Consider the following 17,244-nt stretch of genomic DNA (forward strand, 5'->3'; position numbering starts at 1 on the left):
TGTATAAACAAGCCCAGTTTATTATTGTTTAGTCTTGTTTCCTGTTAAAAATGTTCTCCTATCCCAATGTACCTGAGTTTAGCAGAGTTTCTTCGACGGATCGCTCGTGGGTGAACTCCCTTTAGACCAGGAGTCACAGGGCATTGCTAGTCCTCCAACAATGTGAACCTTGGCATTGAGAGTCCCCGATGAAAAGAGTTTGTTGCCGCAAAGATGACTCAATGAAGAACGTAGGCCTGGCAGCGGGCGCAGGTGTCGGCGATCGGCACTCGATTTTGGCTTCCTTTCAGATCTTCGTCGGCGTCTTTGTGGACTTTGGTTGGTGGGAAACCCACCGACGTATTCTCCTTGGATGTCGACGACCTCGACTTTCTCTGGCAGGAAAAAGCGTTCAACGGTGATGGCAAGGCAGCCCTCCATTTATGATATGATAATGGCATTTATAACGCGCCTATACACAAGTGTTTCAAGGCGCGATGAGGCAAGGGAGGGGGAACAGAGGGAAGACAGAGACAGTGATCTTACTAGGCCAGGTGACATTGAGATCGCACAAGTGCACAGGAGGGGGGAAGGGGAGAAGTGCAGGGGGAAAGTGGGATGGGGCAGGGCAGAACATAAGATAACCGTGATAAAAAATAAAGGTAAATAAATAAAATAAATAAAGACAATAAAAAAGAAGTACAGCCAGCTCGTGGCAAGGGTAAGGGCAGACATCAGGTGTCAAGTGCTGGTAGGGGGCTGTAGGGATACAGAAACAGTACCCAAGTGCAAGGGTTGTCAGGGGGGCAGTGCAGAAGTGCAACTGGCAGGGAGGGGACCTGGGCCCAAGATCAGAGTGTAGCCAGGTAAACCAGTGCAGTTTCAGTTTCAACCAGGAGACCAGCAGGGGAGCAGAGGAGAGAAAGCAGAAGCAAAGAGGAAGGTCTTGAGGTGCTTTCGGAACCAGAGATGGTTCTCAAGTTTCACAGAGGCAGGGAGGCTGTTCAAGAGGGAGGCCTAAGCAAAAGAAACATCTACCACCAACTCGTTTCTTGGAGAAGCGAGTGACCCTGAGGGAGTTGGTGGCGGACGAGTGAAGTGCTCGAGAAGGAAGATGTTTAGGAAGAGAGGGTTGAAGATATTGAGGGCCCCAGGCCCAGAAGGCCTTTTGGACAATGCAGAGGGTTTTGAACGTAATCCTCGCTGCCACTGGGAGCCATTGCAGAGATTTCAGCCCTGGAAAGATACGATCCCTGGGCTTGAGGCCAAGGACAAGTCTTGAAGTCCTGTTTTGGATGAGTTGCGGAGAGTAGAGGCAGGCAGATTTTGAAAGAGGCGGTTGCAGTAGTCCAGCCTAGAGAGAACCAGAGCTCTGGAGACAGTGGGCTTCTGGGGAAAGAGAGGAAAGGAAGAATACATCTGAGGAGGTGCAGCTGGTAGTGTGACTTCTTGGAGATGTCGGAGATGTGAGGAGAGAAGGAGAGTGTGGAGTCGAAGATGACCCTGAGGATTTTAGCCTCACAGGTGGGAGCAGGAAGAGGGCCAAGAGAAGCCGGGCAGAGAGCTGCAGGGAAGGAGGGAGTGGGTGTGCCAATGAGGAGAATCTCGGTCTTACTGGCATTAAGGCAGATATCATTGGTGGCACACCACTCCTGAATAGCAGACAGTCAGAGATGAGAGAAGGAGAAGAAGTGGCAGAAGGGAGCCTGAAAATGAGTTGAGTGTCATCCTCATAGCACTGAATGTTGGGGCAGAGAGCGCCAATGCGGTGGGCAGGACATGCCAGTTATTGGTTGAACAGCAAGGGAGAGAGATTAGACCCCTGGGGAACACCACAGGTAAAGCTAGAGATAGAAATGGAGGAAAGGAAGGACCCAATTTGGACCTGGGAGGGTCGAGCGGAGAGGAAAGAAGTCAGCCAAGCCAGGGTCTGATCAGTGATACCCAGGTTATCACAGAGACGGTTGAGCAGGATGGCATGGTTGACCATGTCAAAGGCAGAAGAGAGATCAAGTAAGATGACGACACAGGGGGTGTTGGAATCAAGGTAGGAGAGCAGGTCTTCACGGATGTTCAGGAGAGCAGTTTCCGTGCTTCTGGCAGCTCTGAAGCCAGACTGATGGTCATGGAGACAACCAACAGATTCAGTATGATGATTAAGCAGGGAGATGGCCAGCTTTTCCATGAGTTTGCCCAGGAAAGGAGTGTTGGAGATTGGGCGATGGTTAGCTGGGCGGGAAGGGGCGGCAGAGGGTTTCTTAAGGAGAGGGTGCAGAAGGGAGTGCTTCAGGGGGTAAGGGAAGACTCCAGTGGTGAAGGAGTGGGTCCGGAAGTCAGCCAGAGCAGGAGCCAGAGTGTCAATATGATCCTTCATGGTTTTAGAGGAACAGGAGTGAACCCTTTTTGACGAGTCTTTCATAGATCGGACATGTCTGGAAACCTCGTCGGTGGAGAACAGGGCAGAGGCAGAGAAGGAGGGAGGAGAGGTGGCCGAAGAAGGACCAGAGGAAGAGCAGGGAGTAGAGGGAGGAGGGGGAGAGGAAGAGAGAGAGAGGGCAGGATGTCCTGAGTTTTAGTGATGAAATGAAAAGCCAGGGCTGTGCAGAGGGCTTTGGAGGGGACAGGAGAGGTAGATACTGCAGCAGGATTGGCCAGCTCCTTGCAGATTTTAAGGAGTTTGGCTGAGTTGTTAGATGCCGCAGAGATGCAGTCTTGGATGTGGGCTCTCTTCTTGGTACGGACAGAGAGCTTTGGCAAAAGGTGGAGCGGTGTGGCTCTGGTCGTCGAGCAGCACAGCGTCAAGATGTCCCCGCTTCTGGTTGCCTCCAGCAGTCACAGAAATTCTCCGAACCCCGGTCAATGGCAATGGACTTCGATGGCCTCAATATCCGGGTGCTTCACTTCGAGATTCCTCAACGGACCCCGTTTCCGGTCGACATCCTTTCGGGACTGGCTTCCAGGGTGCCTCAGTGAAGATAAGCTTTTGCACGATGTTGCCGCGTAGCTCGGGGAAGAGGTCTCCTAGCCAGGTCCTCTCTCAGATCAGTCCTCGACAGATTCAACAGCTTTCGGATCGGGTTGAGGGAAAACATCAGTAACCCTTCTTCTTCCAGCTGGGCTTCAAGAATAAGCAGCTTCAAGTTTCAACTTCAGCTTCTGAACAATTCTGGTAGCTGAGAGGTCCCCAGATATACAGTTCTGTCTCACATTCATACTGCTGAGCCAAGCTCGGGCAACCAATCAGTCAGAAGGGCATTCATACAGGCAGGCAGCCAATCAGGCTCTCAGTGCATTCAGGCCATTCACTTCCACCCAGACACCCATAACAAGGAATGTGGATTGGGGCAAGCACCCAGCCTTCAGCATGCCACACTGCATTCATGTCAGTTTCGAGCAAGGCTGTCTCATTCATTGTGTCATCCACACAGAAACCAGACACCCATAACATGAAGTGCATATTGGACACTCCATTCACCCAGGTCACACCCCGAAGGTGTACCCACAACATACAGTCACTGGGAAGGCTCCAGCCAGTCTAGCCTGGACTTCCCCACAATACCATATATGGTTCTTCCACACAACAGCCAGTCAGGAGAAGGGACAGTCAAGGCTTCCCAGGACTTTGGGAAAACAAGGTAACAGGCAATGGAAAGCAAGAGGCCACAGGGGCCATCTTGTCTCCTATCAGGAATCCACCGATTCCTATGGTAGGGCCTGGGTATCCCAAAATGGAGGATACTCAGAGCACCTGTCAAATTCAGCATGGAGCTGCCACCAGCCCATACCCTGCCTGGTGGGCCACACACACATGTGCCCAAAATGATACACTAGGGGTACAGGGCTGTACCCCCACCCATGTTCACCACAACCAAAAAGAGGAAGAGCTGAACTGCCAGGGGTCCCACTGGACTCCTGTGCAGAAAAGAACACAGAACACACATGATAAGGGAGTACAGGACAAGGGTTCCACGTGTTAAAAAACCCCTGCAAAAATATCGCCATACACAAATATAGCCTATGGCCATTCCCGACGACCATATATACGGCAATATTTTTGGTGGGGATAATATTACCTGATATCAGGACAAGGACATGGAGGCCCTGTCCCTCCAATGCATTCCAGCATCACAAATACCCTCGCAGATGAGTCATTGCCAAAGGGGAGCACCATGAACTGGAAGTCTTCTCCTGCTATTTGGAAGCGAAGGAATTTTCTGTGCGCTGGGAACATTGAAATATGTAAGTATGCATCTTTCATATCCAATGTTGCCCTGTAGTCCCCTTGTTTCAATAGGGGGATTACCTCCTCCAGGTGAGGGCTGCAGTGGTTGTATTCGGTAGGTGCTGGTGTGTGCCTCCAGGTGAGCGCTGCAGTGGGTGTCTTCTAAAGGGGACGGTGTGTGCCTCCAGGTGAGCACTGCAGAGGGTGCCTTCTAAAGGAGATGGTGTGTGCTTCCAGGTGAGCGCTGCAGTGGTTCCCTTCTAAAGGGGACAGTGTGTGCCTCCAGGTGAGCGCTGCAGTGGTTGCCTTCTAAAGGGGATGGTGTGTGCCTCCAGATGAGCGTCGCAGTGGTTGCCTTCTAAAGGAGATGGTGTGTGCCTCCAGGTGAGCGCTGCAGTGGTTGCCTTCTAAAGGGGATGGTGTGTGCCTCCATGTGAGTGCTGCAGTGGTTGCCTTCTAAAGGGGATGGTGTGTGCCTCCAGGTGAGCACTGCAGAGGGTGCCTTCTAAAGGAGATGGTGTGTGCTTCCAGGTGAGCGCTGCAGTGGTTCCCTTCTAAAGGGGACGGTGTGTGCCTCCAGGTGAGCGCTGCAGTGGTTGCCTTCTAAAGGGGATGGTGTGTGCCTCCAGATGAGCGTCGCAGTGGTTGCCTTCTAAAGGAGATGGTGTGTGCCTCCAGGTGAGCGCTGCAGTGGTTGCCTTCTAAAGGGGATGGTGTGTGCCTCCAGGCGAGTGCTGCAGTGGTTGCCTTCTAAAGGGGACGGTGTGTGCCTCCAGGTGAGGCCTACAGTGGTTGCCTTCGCTAGGTGATGGTGTGTGCATCCAGGTGAGGGCTGCAGTGGTTGCCTTCTGAAGGTGTTTGTATGCCTCCACAGGAGGGCTACAGTAGTTGCCTTCTTAAGATGATGGTGTGTGCTTCCAGTGGGACGCTGCATAAGTTGCCTTCTGAAGGTGATGGGGTGTGCCTCCAGGTGAGGGCTGCAGTGGTTGCCTTTTAAAGGGGAAGGTGTGAGCCTCCAGGTGAGGGCTGCAGTGGTTGCCTTCTGATGGTGATGGTGTGTATCTCCGGATGACGGCTGCAGAGGCTTTCTCCTCCGTGTTTTGGAATGCCTTGATCCAGCAGTAGCATAGTGGTGGCCTCCTCCGGGTGAGGAATACCTGGATCCAGTGGTAGTGGAGTGGTTTCCTCCTCAGAGGAATGGCATGGCTTCATCCAGGAGTAGTGGAGTGGTGGTCTCCTCCGGGTGAGGAATGCCTTCATCCAGCAGTAGTGGAGTGGCTGTCTCCTCCGGGTGAGTAATTCCTTCATCCAGCAGTAGTGGAGTGCTTGTCACCTTAGGGTGATGGAATGGCTTCATCCAGCAGTAGTGGAGTGGTGGTCTCCTCCGGGTGAGTAATTCCTTCATCCAGCAGTAGCAGAATGGTGGTCTCCTCAGAGGAATGGCATGGGTTCATCCAGCAATAGTGGAGTGGTTATCTCCTCAGAGGAATGGCATGGCTTCATCCAGGAGTAGTGGAGTGGTTGACACCTTAGGGTATTGGAATGGCTTCATCCAGCAGTAGTGGAGTGGCGGTCTCCTCCGGGTGAGTAATTCCTTCATCCAGCAGTAGTGGAGTGCTTGTCACCTTAGGGTGATGGAATGGCTTCATCCAGCAGTAGTGGAGTGGTGGTCTCCTCAGGGTGAGGAATGTCTTCTAGCAGCAGTAGTGGAGTGGCGGTTTCCTCTGGGTGAGGAATGTCTTCTACCAGCAGTAGTGGAGTGGCTGTCTCCTCCGGGTGAGTAATTCCTTCATCCAGCAGTAGTGGAGTGCTTGTCACCTCAGGGTGAGGAATGTCTTCTACCAGCAGTAGTGGAGTGGCGGTTTCCTCTGGGTGAGGAATGTCTTCTACCAGCAGTAGTGGAGTGGCTGTCTCCTCCGGGTGAGTAATTCCTTCATCCAGCAGTAGTGGAGTGCTTGTCACCTCAGGGTGAGGAATGTCTTCTACCAGCAGTAGTGGAGTGGCGGTTTCCTCTGGGTGAGGAATGTCTTCTACCAGCAGTAGTGGAGTGGCTGTCTCCTCCGGGTGAGTAATTCCTTCATCCAGCAGTAGTGGAGTGCTTGTCACCTCAGGGTGAGGAATGTCTTCTACCAGCAGTAGTGGAGTGGGGGTTTCCTCTGGGTGAGGAATGTCTTCTACCAGCAGTAGTGGGGTGGTTGTTTCCTCTGGGTGAGGAATGCCTTGGTCTCCTCAGAGTGAGGAATGCCTTCATCCAGCAATAGTGGGTGGAGGGGGGTCTCCTTGGGGTGATCTGGAGCATTCCTCCCATGTGGGTGATGTAGTCACATGTCCCACCCGCCCCCTATATTTATAAAAGGCAGTTTAGGTTTTAGAGCCTCTGGGAGATCAGATAATTATTATTATTATTATTATTATTTATTAATGTGATACAGTTTTAAACAAATGTAAAAAACTTTACACATATTTACATCAAACAACTGAAATTCGATTAATAAAAATAAAATTCCAAACCTTGATAAAATCCTTAATACAGTTAATAGATAATTGATACTATATATGAGTTCAGAACAGAGCATAGTTATTGTATGTATATACGTAAAAGGAGAGAGAAACACCCTCTTCATATTCATATTAACATTAAACATTTCATACTTGCACATACCAGGAAGAAGCCCCCTCGAGTTTGAATTCATGAGAGCAGCGGCCTCACGCCACGCCTGATGGAGTGCAAGATGCAGTTTAGAATTGTAGGTATTAACACACTGCTTCCAGAAATCTGCCTGATCCATATAATCTATATTATGAACAAACTCACTGAGATACTTTATATACTTCGTTCTCATCCTACAGCATCTCGTCAGCACATGGCGAGCCGTCTCCGGCTCGGTAGGGAGATCACAAATCCTACAGTATCTTTCTGCTAATCTCAGACCCAATTCTGGGCCCCGAGTAGTCAGAACCGGTAAGTGGTTGAGGCGCATTAATAGAATAAACCGCCTCAGATGTTCTGATGGGCATACATTTAAATAGGGTTGTGCCTTCCCATAGGTACATAGTACAAATAGGATGAAACTATAGCTTTTCAGGCTACTAAGATGGTTAAAATTATTCTGCCAGTCCCACAAATTGAGGCGATTGCGCATGCTAGTAATCAGGAAATCATTTTCCCTGGCCCATTCCGGTGACCAGCTGATTTCTTCAGTCAGAGACCGAATCTGGCTTTCTAATTTAGCCTGTCTACCCGCCACGCAATCTTCCTTAATAGTCAAAAGTAGCCTATTTGTTGGTTTATTATTGAGCCTGATATAGAATTCCATCCTCTTCCTTAAGACCGTAGAGCTCTAATAGAGAAGATTCCTAGCTCGAGTCTAATGAACGCCATGGGGATACACTGGGGAAGGCCAGGAATTTTTCTCCAAAACTTACCCTCTACCAGTTGTAGCCATCCTAAATTCATCTTTATTAAAGGTTCTAAACCATACGTCACCATGAGGGCCAGGCATTGAATATACAGCTGACGTGCTGCCCAAATTGAAAATCCACACTGATCTCGTGTGAACTTATAAATTAAGGCTGTGAGTTGAGCTGCTTTTGTTCTACGCTCCTGAATGCAAGTGAAATAATTTCCTTTACTGTCAAATTCTACCCCCAGATATCTGTACATATGAGTGTATTCAATTTCGATCAAGCCCATCGTCATTCTCGGTCTAGCCACTCTACCAGCAGTATATAGCAAAGCTTAGTTTTACTATTATTAATAACTAATTCATTGTTTTCTGCATATCGCCATAGCTGATTGGCTGATCTCAGGATACCACTGAAAGTGTGATCCATGATCACCAAATCGTTCGCATAAGCCAGGAGTGGGCAGTGGCAGGAGCCTATTTTAGGGGGACAGTTATTAATCCCCGAGAGGCATTTGGGTACATCTGAAACAAACAAATTATATAGGGTAGGAGCTGTCACACATCCTTGCTTTACCCCTCGACTCTGGGGAATGGGTTTGGTCACTGAACCCAAATTATCCAACCTAACCTGAACAGTGTTATTAGAATGTAGGAGCTCCAGATAATACAATAAAGATTCGGGACAGCCCAAATTCCTCAATTTGTTCCATAGGAGGGAGCGGTTAACCGAATCAAAGTCCGCCTTGAAATCTACATATAGAGCGTATAGTGGAGGGTTAGAACGGGCCAATGCCTTATTTCTCAGAGTATTCATAACAAATGTATTGTTTGAAGTAGAATAGCCTGCTCTAAAACCGCTTTGAAATTGATCTAATATACCAGCGTTCTCTACCCATATTAGCAATTCTTTCAAAATAAGGGCTGCGAACAATTTCCCAGAACAATCCAGCATAGATAAGAGCCGGTAGTTCGTAGGATCGGCCTACTGCCTTTTTTGAAAACGGGTATGATGATGGCTGCCTGCCAAGATGTCGGTATACTACCCTCATATAATACCTTATCAAACAATATTTTCAAAAGGTTTGCCCAGAAAGGGGGGTTGTTTCTCAGCACCATATTAGAGAGGCCATTTGGCCCTGGAGCTCGTGAAGTATTTAATGACTTGATTCTATTTTGCAGATCCTCCACAGAAACAGAGAATGGGGGAATATGGGGTTTGCTAGCAGTAGGAATAACAATCTTACAGCTGCTCCCCACATTTCTCATTCCCAGAAAGGAGATCCATTCATCACACCCTATAGGATTAACCATGCTGGATATAGTTTTCCCTTTCGCTTTCCCTAGTATAGACCAGATTTTACGAGTGTTCTTGCCACATAATGTTCTAACTGTATGTTGCCATCTCTCCACTTTCCTGATATTTTTATGTATTTTTAGCCATACTTGGTAAGCAACCTTCAGCTTTCTTGTTTTGAGAGCTATAACCTTTTTGGGGTCAGGGCCATTTCTGATATGTCTCATGTCTCCTCTAAGCTTGCGCTTCCTATCTCTAATTGCACGGTCATATTTTAACTCGTTTGAGGCCTTACCCACCATCAGCCCTCCCATTTTACAAGAGCCGTGTAAGCCAGAGAATTTGCTAATCCAGCTTTCTATTTCTTCGGGTGACATTTGCATAAACATATTTGATTGTTCAGTCCCCCACTCACCAGACGCCCTTGTGGCCTTTAGAATATTATTCGCTGACCAAGAAATACGATTTAGGGAGTGGTTGATTACGAGATCTCCCAGATTTGCAGTTTCTACATTAAGGTGGCTGTATCCCAGAGATAATATCAAGGGGTCGTGGTCACTCCATTTATATTCCTTCACCCTCATATCTTTAACGATTGATGCAATCTCCACACTAGTGTAGATATAATCGAGGGTGCTCTCGTTACTCCCATTCTTCCGGGTAAATTTACCAGGACTATCGTTTCTAGTTCGACCATTAATTATTTCAAGGTCCCAGCATTCAAAGAAATCCCTCCAGCACATCCCCTCATTATCAGTAAAAGCATGATTCCAAAAACTATTATTCGCTAAGTACTGATTATTGCTTATACCACCACCACTATTGATTCTACAATTTAGATCCCCGGCCACAATAACAAAATATCTGTCATTGGTTAATTTCCAATTGCTTAAAAGATTGTGCAGAGTATCTTGTATGCACTCTCTATACTTCGCACCCGGGGGATTATATACATTTATTAACAATATTTCTTCCCATCTTGCTTTTATTCTGAGGGTCAGGGCAGCAGCACACAAATAGTTACTGTCCACTGGGATCATTCTGCTTTTAATCTTATTAGATATCTCTATAGCTACGCCCCCATAAGGTCGTCCGCGTAAGCCTTTCTTAGCAAGGGTGGGGTATGTAGCGTAACCATCAATGGCTGTCTGCTGCACCAGCCAAGTTTCTTGTAATAAAATGATGGGATATTTGTTTATCAATAGTAGGGAACCCTTATTAGTAAGAAAATGCTGATGACCATGTGTATTCCAACTTAGCAGGGTATAATCTCATGTTTGTTGTAGAACTAAAGGCAGCGAATCTGCCAACCATGTCAAAGTGTTTTGGATATCTGACACCTGTACGTTCTTTCCCGTTATTTGGGTGGGTATACCACTCTTGTCTGGGGCTGCCATTGACTCAGCGCTTGGGAGTGAGGGATCTTCCTTCTCTTTACAGGCATCTACTTCCATCCCCACTTGTAAAAGACATTGTTTATGAGATCGAATCAATTGGGCTGATGCCAGGACACAGCAATGGAGAGCTGGAACATTGGGATTACATACAGTAAGTGGTTCCACAAAGGAGAAGTCTTCCGAGCGGATAAACCGCAATTATGGAATCAGATGCAGTTTATTCAGGACCTCCGTTCTTGTCAACCACTTATCCCTCTTCTTTTGATTTAAGTTTTTAATAATGCATATTTGACTTGCATTAGGATCGTCTATTTCTGTTGCTTCCATTGGGTTGTGTGGCCCCTTGGCATCGACATTATCATCCTCACATTGATTCGAACATTTCGTGTCCTCTTCAGCTAAGCTGGTAGAGATGTCAGAATCCGGATCCTCAAGGATCGTGCTGGTAACTTCCTGTGTTATGTCCGGGATAATCCAGCTTGTTAAGGTCCCTAATCCTTTCTTAGCACATTTCCTAGTTTTCCGCCTCCTGCGTTTTGCTTTTTTAGCACGGGTTGCTGGAACATTAGTAGCAGGTAAGGGGGAAGCTATTTTGACTACCAAGTTTTTAGAGGCTAGACGTCTTTGTTGCCGTCGCTGCTTTTTTGTCAGGGGTGCTTCCAAGCCATTCTCTACGGGCTTGTCTGATTTATCGGGTGCCATCAGTGCAACCGGTCCCCCAGCTCCATTTGGGGGCTGCTGATTTGATAGATCTTGCCCCATAGATGTAACAGAATTAGGAAGCCCCAACTGTATTATCGAATTGGTGTGGATCCTCCCGCATAGTTTTAACAGAATTTTCATGGCAAATTGGAGAGATGCCACTGAGGCTTGCAATTCTACAATGGCTATGTTATTGCAGTCCTCAATGTTTCTGCTATCTCCCCTATCCATGCACTCCGGGTCTTCAGATCCAATATATAGGTTTGGAGAAGTTGATAACCGCTCAACTGTTGGGACCACCGGGGAAATAGAGGTAGGGTGCATAGAGTGGGTACCCGATAAGTTAGAAGTTGAGTTGCCTGGTTGTCTTGGGCTAACAGATCCCCTAAGACTTTGCTGCTCCCCCTGAGCTGCATTTAGAACCTGGGCCTCAACCACAAGTGGACAATCGTTTAATGCAGTGGAGGGTTTGTTTAGAGAGGCCATCGATTTTTGAATTGATAGACATAGGTCTAAAAGAGAGTTATTATCAATGTCATTATAATTGTTATTATCCAGGGTGATACTATTATTATGTTGGAATGGGGGAGGAAAATTACAATCTTCTGCTACTGACCTATCCGCAGTGGTGGTTTCCTTTATGTTGTTTTTCCCAAACACAGCTGGGATAGTCCCTTTAATCACTCTACCCACCTCCTCCCTAGTGTTGATCTGCTTATTTACTTTCTGCAGTGGATTATCCCTGGGCCCTTCTTGGCCTTTAGGCAAGTTATATCGGGTTTTGTTCTGCCTTGTTTTGGCCATGAGGTCAAGCAGACCTTGGCCTCCCTTCTTCTTAGGTGGATGTAGCGATGGAATAAATAAGCACAAACGTGCTAGTATAGTCTCCCTTGAATTATACCGGCTTCCACGGTATGTAAGATCAGAGGTGCACCAAGGCACAATGTAGTTGTAGGTATGCGAGATAAATAACTCACCGCCTCAAATTTCAAGTTGGCGATATCACCTCAGCGCCAAACAGTCGCAAAACAGTCGGCGCCCTTCACCCCTGTCGGGCTTAACGCCGCAAGGGTGGTAGCCTGGTCTTTTTACTGCTCCCGAGGTCACGTGGTCTGGGCACGTGTGGTGTGTGGCCCCGCCTCCTCCAGGAAGCGTGCAGCAGGGATAGTAGCGGCAAGAGTCGAGGAGCAACTCGCAGTGCCGGCTCTTTGATTGTAGGCTCCAGTCAATGTAAAATCACCAGTTCTTGTAAAAAACAAATGATCTGCTGACCTGCACCCCCACTTCCTTGCAAACCACCAACTAGTCCCCCCAAGACCCAAGTTCCTATAGTCAAAGATTCTTAGCCTGCCAGGTCTAGAGGCTTGAACTCTGACCCTGTGCATGGGTGCACCTACACAAGCACACTCCTTTCCTTTCCGGTCGACCCTCCCAGGTCCAAATGGGCTCCTTCCTCTCTGACATCTTTTACTCCACCTGTGGTGTCCCCCAGGGATCCAACCTCTCTCCCTGGCTTTTCAACCAGTATCTGGCACTCCTTGCCCACCGCATCGCCGCTCTCTGCCCCCACTTTCAGTGCTATGCGGACGATACCCAGCTCATTTTCAGGCTACCCTCGGCCTCCTCCTCCCCTTCCCTCATCTCCGACTGTCTGTCTGCTATCCAGGAATGGTGTGCCGCCAATGACCTCTGCCTTAACGCCAGTAAGACTGAGATTCTACTCATCGGCACACCCACTCCCTCCTTTCCTGCAGCTCTCTGGCCGGCCTCCCTTGGCCCCCTTCCTGCCCCTACCTGCAAAGCTAAAAACCTCGGGGTCATCTTCGACTCCACACTCTCCTTCTCTCCTCATATATCTGACATCTCTAAGAAGTCACACTACCAGCTGCACCTCCTCAGAGGTATTCTTCCCTTCCTCTCCTTCCCCCAGAAGCTCACTGTCTCCCGAGCCCTGGTTCTCTCAAGGCTGGACTACTGTAACAGCCTCTATCTTAATCTGCCTGCCTCCACTCTCCGCCCTCTGCAACTTATCCAGAACAGAACTGCGAGACTTGTCCTTGGCCTCAAGCCCAGGGACCGTATCTCTCCAGGACTGAAATCTCTTCACTGGCTCCCAGTGGCTGCGAGGATTAAGTTCAAAACCCTCTGCATTGTCCACAAGGCCTTCTGGGGCCTGGGGCCTAAATACCTTCAACTCTCTCTTCCTAAATATCTGCCTTCACGAGCCCTTCGCTCATCCGTCTCCAACTCCCTCATGGTCAGCCGCTTCTCGAAGCAACGAGCTGGGGGTAGATCTCTCTCCGCAGCAGGGGCCTCCCTCTGGAACAGCCTTCCTGCCTCCCTGAAACTTGAGGAGAACCATCTCCGGTTCCGGAAGCACCTCAAAACCTTCCTCTTCGCTTCTGCCTTCTCTCTCCCTCTCCCTTGCTAAACCTGCTAAACTCCCCACTGAAGTCTGCACTAAACCTGCATCTGGGCCACTCTGTGACCTCGGTCCAGGGCCCAGCCACTCTCCACTTGCACTGCCTCACTGGCTCCTCCTGCACTGTGGGACTGTCACTGCATCCCTACAGCCCCCTTCCCAGTACTTGCTCTGCACTTACCTCGCACTTGCCACCAGCTGGCCCTTTTATTTATTATTTATTATTTATTATTTTATTACGCTACTTACCTTGTACTGCACTTTCCCCCCCCACCTCCTCCCCCTGCACTTCCTCCTTTTCCCCTTACCTCTGCACTTGCGCGATCTGAATGACACCTGGCCTAGTAGGATCGTTTGTCTGTCTTCCCCTTGTTTCCCTCCCTCCCTGCCTCGTCGCGCCTTGAAACACTTGTGTATAGGCGCGTTACAAATACCATATCATATCATATCATATCAATGTAGCCACCTGCTCACCCGCGTATCATAATGCAGCGCTATGGTGTGCGGTCACCAGGCCGCCATCTTACCTTACTGTGCAGGTACCGGTGATCGTACTCCTGAAGGGGCGTCCCATCCAGGAGGATCCTGCCAGCCTGCGGCTCATAGAAGCGCTCCAGGAGAGCCACACAGGATGACTTACCAGCCGAGGAAGGGCCTATGAGGGCTGTTACCATACCCGGTCTCAGCTCAAATGAGACAGCCTAGGGAGAAAAAGAGAGACTGGTGATTAGTAGAGATGAGAGAGTCTCATGGATACTTTACTATATCCATGTTATTTCTCTCTGGTGAGGTGTAAAGTGCTGCCGCCCTAGTGGGGGAATAAGAATCTGCAGTCATTTACGGCACGGCCCTAGCCATGGATGAACCTTCCAGCACCACCTAGTGTTTATCTGCAGAAATGTGAAGAACACAGAGGACTTCCAATGAAGAATTGTATTAGCATAATGCCCCGCTGAAGCTTATGCACACGCAATCTGACCTCAGGGTAAAGGGGCAAATGAGAAGCTTGAAGGCCTGAAGCCATCCAGAGCCCCCTGGGAAGGGGAACGCCTTCTCGTACCTTCAGCACTGGAATGTTCGGCTGGCTGGGGTAGGAGAAAGCCACGTTCTCAAAGGTCACGTGACCATGCAGGGTTGCTGGTGCCAGCGTCCCGGGAGGCGAGATCTGTGGAGTGCGGTTCATGTACTCGAAGATCTTCTCAGAGGCTCCGACGGCTCCTTTCACATCGGGGTACATCCTGAGGAGCACCTGATTCAGGGGAGACAGTGATTAAGAGAGCAGCACACTCAGACACACTAGGGCTGTCAGGCATAGGGCAGCAAGATACCCGGCGTACGTGTAGGCACATAGGATAGCTGATCCTCAGGGGCACAGGAGGCATGTTCTGATGCCAATCCCTGAGGGGCACTGGAGCATGGGACGAAACATACCCCTAATGGGCACTGGAGGCAGGTGGTCATATGTCGTATGGTGAAGCTTGCTCCCAACGGAAAACACTTCACCTGCTCAACTCACCAGAAGAAAGCGAGGGTGACAGAGGAGGAAGATGTACAAGGAGAGTAGCGAGGGTAGAATTACATTCAGAGACAGGGAGAGGAATATCAGGGCATGAGAGGAAGAAGCCAGAGCCTGGTAGAGTGTTACATTCAGAGACAGGGAGAGGAATATCAGGGCACGAGAGGAAGAAGACAGAGCCTGGTAGAGTGTTACATTCAGAGACAGGGAGAGGAATATCAGGACATGAGAGGATGAAGACAGAGCCTGGTAGAGTGTTACATTCAGAGACAGGGAGATCACGGCATGAGAGGAAGAAGACAGAGCCCGGTAGAGTGTGACCTTCAGAGACAGGGAGAGGAATATCAGGGCATGAGAGGGAGAAGCCAGAGCCTGGTAGAGTGTTACATTCAGAGACAGGGAGAGGAATATCAGGACATGAGAGGAAGAAGACAGAGCCTGGGAGGGTGTTACATTCAGAGACAGGGAGAGGAATACCAGGGCATGAGAGGAAGAAGCCAGAGCCTGGTAGAGTGTTACATTCAGAGACAGGGAGAGGAATATCAGGGCATGAGAGGAAGAAGCCAGAGCCTGGTAGAGTGTTACATTCAGAGACAGGGAGAGGAATATCAGGGCACGAGAGGAAGAAGACAGAGCCTGGTAGAGTGTTACATTCAGAGACAGGGAGAGGAATATCAGGACATGAGAGGATGAAGACAGAGCCTGGTAGAGTGTTACATTCAGAGACAGGGAGAGGAATATCAGGGCACGAGAGGAAGAAGACAGAGCCTGGTAGAGTGTTACATTCAGAGACAGGGAGAGGAATATCAGGGCATGAGATGAAGAGACAGAGCCTGGTAGAGTGTTACATTTAGAGACAGGGAGAGGAATATCAGGGCATGAGAGGAAGAAGACAGAGCCTGGTAGAGTGTTACATTCAGAGACAGAGAGATCAGTGCATGAGAGGAAGAAGCCAGAGCCTGGTAGAGTGTTACATTCAGACAGGGAGATCAGGGCATGAGAGGAAGAAGACAGAGCCTGGTAAAGTGGTACATTCAGAGACAGGGAGAGGAATATCAGGGCATGAGAGGAAGAAGACAGAGCCTAGTAGAGTGTTACATTCAGAGACAGGGAGAGGAATATCAGGGCATGAGAGGGAGAAGACAGAGCCTGGTAGAGTGTTGCATTCAGAGACAGGGAGAGGAATATCAGGGCATGAGAGGAAGAAGACACAGCATGGTAGAGTGTAACATTCAGAGACAAGGAGATCAGGGCATGAGAGGAAGAAGACAGAGCCTGGTAGAGTGTTACATTCAGAGACAGTGAGAGAAATATCAGGGCGTGAGAGGAAGAAGACAGAGCCTGCTAGGGTGTTACATTCAGAGACAGGGAGAGGAATATCAGGGCATGAGAGGAAGAAGACAGAGCCTGGTAGAGTGTGACATTCAGAGACAGGGAGAGGAATATCAGGGCATGAGAGGAAGAAGCCAGAGCCTGGTAGAGTGTTACATTCAGAGACAGGGAGAGGAATATCAGGGCATGAGAGGAAGAAGCCAGAGCCTGGTAGAGTGTTACATTCAGAGACAGGGAGAGGAATATCAGGGCATGAGAGGAAGAAGCCAGAGCCTGGTAGAGTGTTACATTCAGAGACAGGGAGAGGAATATCAGGGCATGAGAGGGAGAAGACAGAGCCTGGTAGAGTGTTGCATTCAGAGACAGGGAGAGGAATATCAGGGCATGAGAGGAAGAAGACACAGCATGGTAGAGTGTAACATTCAGAGACAAGGAGATCAGGGCATGAGAGGAAGAAGACAGAGCCTGGTAGAGTGTTACATTCAGAGACAGGGAGAGGAATATCAGGGCATGAGAGAGGGAAGACAGAGCCTGCTAGGGTGTTACATTCAGAGACAGGGAGAGGAATATCAGGGCATGAGAGGAAGAAGACACAGCATGGTAGAGTGTAACATTCAGAGACAAGGAGATCAGGGCATGAGAGGAAGAAGACAGAGCCTGGTAGAGTGTTACATTCAGAGACAGGGAGAGGAATATCAGGGCGTGAGAGGAAGAAGACAGAGCCTGCTAGGGTGTTACATTCAGAGACAGGGAGAGGAATATCAGGGCATGAGAGGAAGAAGACAGAGCCTGGTAGAGTGTTACATTCAGAGACAGGGAGAGGAATATCAGGGCATGAGAGGAAGAAGACAGAGCCTGGTAGAGTGTTACATTCAGAGACAGGGAGAGGAATATCAGGGCATGAGAGGAAGAAGACACAGCATGGTAGAGTGTAACATTCAGAGACAAGGAGATCAGGGCATGAGAGGAAGAA

At 49.1% G+C, this 17,244-nt stretch overlaps 1 pseudogene; it reads right to left on the reverse strand.

The window, feature by feature from the left end:
• LOC138522065 (antigen peptide transporter 1-like) overlaps positions 1-17,244 on the reverse strand; it is a 149,712-nt pseudogene that overhangs the window by 34,433 nt on the left and 98,035 nt on the right.

The sequence above is a fragment of the Ambystoma mexicanum genome, chromosome 13, assembly GCF_040938575.1.
Source record: "Ambystoma mexicanum isolate Mex_15411 chromosome 13, UKY_AmexF1_1, whole genome shotgun sequence".
NCBI classification, from domain to species: Eukaryota; Metazoa; Chordata; class Amphibia; order Caudata; family Ambystomatidae; genus Ambystoma; species Ambystoma mexicanum.